Here is a 6,755-nt window from a genome sequence, read left to right as displayed (position 1 = left end):
TAATTTTGTTAGCTCCTGAATAAATGACCACTGTTTATTTGGGGTCATTGCAACAAAAAAGAAACACCTGTTCCTACAGTTTCAAAACAGTACATTGCTGACACTGGTATCCTTCATTGTGATCCACATGAACCATCTCTAAAATTCAGAACTCGTATTTAAAGGCTAGATAGCCTCGATGCAGACAACACGATTCAGAAGTCTAGAATCAGAGGACACCATTGAAATATAAGGCGGAACCACTTAGAAGCAAAGCAGCCTGCAAAGAAAAAGCATCAAAAAAAATCTGTGTGCTTATCTCCTGTGCAGAGATACCAGAAAGTCTCCAGTAACTGCCAAACTAAAACAAATAAGTAAAATAGCAGATGCCGAAAATCTGAAACACAAACTGAATCATAATCTGAAATTACTGAGAAATTCAGCAGTTCTGTGCCATCCAGTGACAGCTAATAGTTTTCTAATCACCTATCTCTGCAAATCTCTATTACAGGAAGAATAAAACACCTTCAGAGAATCTGAAAGCACAAATTCTCAACCAGTGAATAAAAGACAGCACTGATGTGCGTACAGTGATAATGGGAACTGCAGATGCTGGAGAATCCAAGATAACAAAATGTGAAGCTGGATGAACACAGCAGGCCCAGCAGCATCTCAAGAGCACAAAAGCTGACGTTTCGGGCTTAGACCCTTCTAGGCCCGAAACGTCAGCTTTTGTGCTCCTGAGATGCTGCTTGGCCTGCTGTGTTCATCCAGCTTCACACTTTATTATCACTGATGTGTGTACAACTTTGTCTCATTGGCAAGGTTCTGAAAAGAATTGAAAGGAACAAAAGGGACAGTTCATTGAATCCTGTCATCCAGACTGGTGCTATTGAACTGTGTTTCCTGATTATTTCACTTTTCACACCTAAAAATATAGCAAACAGGAACAGGAGTCGGCCATTTGGACCATTGTGCCTGGTCCGCCATTCAACATGATCACAGTTGATCATCCATCTCAATCTCTTCCTCCCTTTCTCTCCTCATACCCTTTGATACTTCCAGCTTTGAGAAATCTATCCATTTCTTTCTCAAACATATTCAGTGACCATCTCCAGTAGCCTTGTGGTATAAAATTTCATGAGTTCATCACCCTTCGAGGAAAGAAATTACTCCTCACCTCTATTCAAAATGGCCTACTGTGTATTTGAAGCCCTTTGTATCTCTCAGTCAGGGGAAGCATCATTTTTGCATCCAGTCTGTCAGCCCTGTCATTCTTCTAAACCCCAGTGAATCCTGGACCAGTTGACAACCTTCTAAGTAAAACAAATCCTCATTTTGGTTCTAAATGGTTCCCTCTTATTTTGAAATTGTGTCCCCTGATTTTAGACTCTCCAACCATAAGACATAGGAGTGGAAGTAAGGCCATTCAGCCCATCAAGTCCACTCCGCCATTTAAATCATGGCTGATGGGCATTTCAACTCCACTTCCCTGCACTCTCCCCGTAGCCTTTGATTCCTTGTGAGATCAAGAATTTATCGATCTCTGTCTTGAAGGCATTTAACGTCCCAGCCTCCACTGCACTTCTTGGCAATGAATTCCACAGGCCCACCACTCTCTGGCTGAAGAAACGTCCTCTCATTTCAGTTTTAAATTTACCCCCTCTAATTCTAAGGCTGTGCCCACGGGTCCTAGTCTCCCCGCCTAACGGAAACAACTTCCCAGCGACCACCCTTACATTATCTTGTAAGTTTCTATTAGATCTCCTGTCAGCCTTCGAAACTCTAATGAGTACAATCCCAGGATCCTTAGCCATTCATCGTACGTTAAACCTACCATTCCAGGGATCATCGTGTGAATCTCCGCTGGACATGCTCCAGCGCCAGATGTCCTTTCTGAAGTGTGGGGTCCAAAATTGGACACAGTATTCTAAATGGGGCCTAACTAGAACTTTATAAAGTCTCAGAAGCACATCACTGCTTTTATATTCCAACCCTGTGAAGATAAACGACATTACTTTCGCTTTCTTAATCATGGACTCTACCTGCAAGTTAACTTTTAGAGAATCCTGGACCAACACTCCCAGATCCCTTTGTACTTCTGCTTTATGAATTTTCTCACCGTTTAGAAAATAGTCCATGCCTGTATTTTTTTTTCCAAAGTGCAAAGCCTCACATTCGCTCACGTTGAATTTCATCAGCCATTTCCTGGACCACTCTCCTAAACTGTCCAAATCTTTCTGCAGCCTCCCCACCTCCTCAGTACTACCTGCCTGTCCACCTATCTTCGTATCAACGGCAAACTTCGCCAGAATGCCCCCAGTCCCTTCATCCAGATCATTAATATATAAAGTGAACAGCTGTGGCCCCAACACTAAACCCTGCAGGACACCACTTGTTGCCATTCCGAAAAAGAGCATTTTATCCCAACTCTCTGCCTTCTGTCAGACAGCCAATCCTCAATCCAAGCCAGTAGCTCACCTCGAACACCATGGGCCCTCACCTTGCTCAGCAGCCTCCTGTGAGGCACCTTATCAAAGGCCTTTTGGAAGTCTAGATAGATAACATCCACTGTGTTTCCCTGGTCTAACCTACTTGTTAGCTCTTCAAAGAATTCTAACAGGTTTGTCAGGCACGACCTCCCTTTACTAAATCCATGCTGACTTGTTCTAATCCGACCCTGTGCTTCCAAGAATTTGGAAATCTCATCCTTGACAATGGATTCTAGAATTTTACCAACAACTGAGGTTAGGCTAATCGACCTATAATTTTCCATCTTTTGTGTTGATCCTTTCTTAAACAAGGGGGTTACAACAGCAATTTTCCAATCATCTGGGACTTTCTAAGACTCCAATGACTTTTGAAAGATCACAACCAAAGCCTCAGCTTTGTTTACTCAGCCACCTCCCTCAGAACTCTAGGATGTAGCCCATCGGGGCCAGGAGATTTATTAATTTTTAGACCTTTTAGCTTTTCTAGCACTTTTTCTTTTGTAATGCCTATCATACTCAACTCTGCCCCCGGCTCTCCCTAATTGTTGGCATACTACTCATGTCTTCCACTGTGAAGACTGACGCAAAGTAGTTAAGTTCTTCAACTATTTCCTTACCTCCCATCACTCGCCTTCCAGTATCAATTTGGAGTGGCCCAATATTTACTTTTGCCTCTCATTTGTTTCTTATGTATTGAAAGAAACTTTTACTATCATTTCTAATATTACTAGCTAGCCTACCTTCATATTTGATCCTCTCCTTCCTTATTTCTCTCTGTTATCCTCTGTTTGTTTTTGTAGCCTTCCCAATCTTCTGATTTCCCAGTGCTCTTGGCCACTTTATAGGCTGTCTCTTTTTCTTTCATACATTTCCTGACTTCCTTTGTCAGCCATGACTGTCTAATCCTACCCCGGATAATCTTTCTTTTCTTTGGGATGAACGTCTGCACTGTCAGCCATCCTGTAAACATTCCATGAATTCCCTTTCTTTGGATCCACTGGCAACATTATTCACCCAGTCTACCTGCATATTGAAGTCCCCCATGATCACCGTGACCTTGCCTTTCTGACATGCCCTATCTATTTCCCAGTGGATCTTGCGCCCCTGGTCCTGATCACTGTTAGGAGGTCTGTACATAACTCCTATTTTTTTTTTGCCTTTGTGATTCCTCAATTCCACCCACACAGACTCCACATCCTCTGACCCTATGTCATTTAGTGCCGTAGATTTAATTTCATTCTTAACTAACAAGGTCATCCCGCTCCCCCGCCCACCTCCCTGTCTTTTCGATAAGTTGTGAATCCCTGGATGTTTAGAACATAGAACATAGAACATTACAGCACAGTACAGGCCCTTCGGCCCTCAACGTTGTGCCGACCTGTCATACCAATCTCAAACCCATCTAACCTACACTATTCCATAACTCCCAGTCCTGAACTCCCTGCAACCATGTCTCTGTGATGCCTACCACATCATAATCATTCAAGATGATTTATGCTGTTAATTCATCTACTTTGTTGCAAATACTACGAGCATTTAGGTAAAGTGCCTTAATGCTAACTTTCTTGCCATTATTAGAGATATTGGAAATCCTAAGATGTCTTAAGCTGTCCTTCCTTTTTGCTGTATAAACCCACCTGTACACATGCCCTCCTGTTGCTCATCTTTCCATTTAACTCCATACTCCCTGTCACTTTCGCTTTCCCTTCCCCCCAACTCGAAGTTTAAACTCCTACTGACCACCCTATTTATCCTTTTTGCTAGAACACTGGTTCCAGATTGGTTCAGGAGGAGACCGTCCCAACAGTACAGATCCCCCCCGGCTCCAAAACTGATGCCAATACCCCATGAAATAGAATCCCTCTTTCCCACACCAATCCCTTAGCCACGTGTTTACTTCCCTTACTTTCTTATCTCTATGCCAATTGGCACGTGGCTCAGGCAGTAATCCAGGCATTATGATCCTTGAGGACCTGTACTTCAATTTCTTTCCTAGTGCTTCATAATCCCTGAACAGGTCCTCTACCCGAGCTTTGCCTATGTTGTTAGTCCCAACGTGGACCACAACAACTGGATCCTCCCCCTCCTGCTCCAATATCCTTTCAAGCCGGTCAGAGATGTCCCGCACCCTGGCACCGGGCAGGCAACATACCATGAGGGACTCCCGATCCGGCTTGCATAGGATACTATCTGTCCCCCTAATTATAGAATCCCCTATAACAACTACCTGTCTTTTTGCTCCCCCCTCTTGAATGGCCTTCTGCACCACAGTGCCGTGGTCAGCTGGCTCAACCTGTCCACAGTCCTTTCCCTCATCCATACAGGGAGCAAGAATCTCATACCTGTTGGTCAAGGTCAAGGGCTGAGGCTCCTGCACTCCTGAACTCAGAATCCCCCTAACTGCCTCACTTACAGTCATGCCCTGTTGTCACTGAACACTTATTGAATTTGAATTACTTAATCTACTGGGTGTGACTGCCTCCTGAAACAAAGTGTCCAGGTAACTCTCCCCCTCCCGGATGTGCCACAGAGTTTGAAGCTCAGATTCCACAACATTAATTCCCAACTGCCTCTCTGCTCCGACTTCACTTCCGCCCAGCTCCTGCTGCTCTCTGCTGAAAAAAGGTCCTGTGTGCATCTTGGATAATAAAATGTGAGGCTGGATGAACACAGCAGGCCAAGCAGCATCTCAGGAGCACAAAAGCTGACGTTTCGGGCCTAGGCCCTTCATCAGAGAGGGTGCTCCTGAGATGCTGCTTGGCCTGCTGTGTTTATCCAGCCTCACATTTTATTATCTTGGAATTCTCCAGCATCTGCAGTTCCCATTATCCCTGTCTGCATCTTCCCTGTTTATATCTTTTAAGTGTTAGTTCTGAGTGTTAGTGATGGGTTAGTGATCATGATCACGTCGATCATGATCAAGGGGACCAGTATCAACAATGAATGCTTGCAAAACGTCATGAACAGGTGGTAATTTTTTCTTAGCTATATCAGGTGACCTGTAGTAGTTTTGTTTTATTCTGACCAGCAACTGCAGCTTGTTTTTTGTTTTCAAGTTTAAAGGTCTGGGGAATTTTAAAAACTTCAGGTCTTTACAGCTAACAGACTTTAACTGTCCATGAATCTGTGTCTATAGGTTAAGGTCATTGGAGCAGCAAAAATGTTGTCCATTTAAATTCAGCACTAATTTCAAATGGTGCTGCTGAGTTCAGGTTCCAGGTGTGTGAGTCACACCTTGTCTCCATCCTCCTGCATCAAAAATGGGATTTGTCACAACTGAGGATGGGATGACCACATCTAGGTCCTTGCATTTCATGGCAAAGCCCACAGACCTATTGCATTTAGATCACTCGAAAATCACTTACACAGTTAAAATCAGGTATGAATAGAAAGAAGATTGTGGATCTTAACTCAACATTTAAAATGTTTCTGTTGAAGCCGACCAATCTCATCCTTGTTTGAAATTATTACAACAAACCTGGTTTTCTTTAATTTCTTGCCCCAAGTTATTATTTTGAGGTGGGCAGTGAAGAATTTTCTCAATGTACTTATGTGTGTAATTATATACTTATTTTTAAGCCCCAGACATATGTTATAATTTGTCCAAACAGGCTGATTAAAAACACCTGCCCTTATTTCTTTCCTTTGAATCTACAGTTTAGATCCTATGAATTTCATGAACTAATGGATCTGACTGGTAGTAATTCTGTTAAATTCAAATTAAAAGAACCAAATCTGTATTGTGAGGTTACGGGGTTTGCATTTTGACATATTTGAGTGCTATTTTTATGTTCTTGTCTTTCTCTAAGTGTATAAGCCTTCATGGCCTCACCAATTCAATTTGTATGTCCTCATCCAGGCTTCTTGCACAGTCCTAATTTTAATTAGGACACTTTCAGAGAATCATTGGTGGAAAAGCCTTCATTTTTCAAAGCCAAAGCCTGGAATTTTGTCCCTACAGATTTCTGACACTCTACCTCTCTCCTTTTTTAAGCTACTTCTTAAAATCTGCTTGCTTGACCAAGAGTTTGGTTACCTGCCCTAACATGTCTTCATTTGGCTTAGTTTCAAATTTTGTTTGATAATTCTTTTACAAAATGCCTTGCCATATTTTACTATATTAAAGGCACTATTTAAATGCAAGCGTCAATTCTGGACAGATAGAAATTGGGGATGCATACGAAAACTGCAGGAGTACAGTTTCAGAGATAATGGGAACTGCAGATGCTGGAGAATCCAAGATAACAAAGTGTGGAGAGATAATGGGAACTGCAGATGCTGGAG

The sequence above is a fragment of the Stegostoma tigrinum genome, chromosome 23, assembly GCF_030684315.1.
Source record: "Stegostoma tigrinum isolate sSteTig4 chromosome 23, sSteTig4.hap1, whole genome shotgun sequence".
In the NCBI taxonomy this organism is placed as follows: domain Eukaryota; kingdom Metazoa; phylum Chordata; class Chondrichthyes; order Orectolobiformes; family Stegostomatidae; genus Stegostoma; species Stegostoma tigrinum.
Note: the sequence above shows the minus strand (reverse complement) of the source record.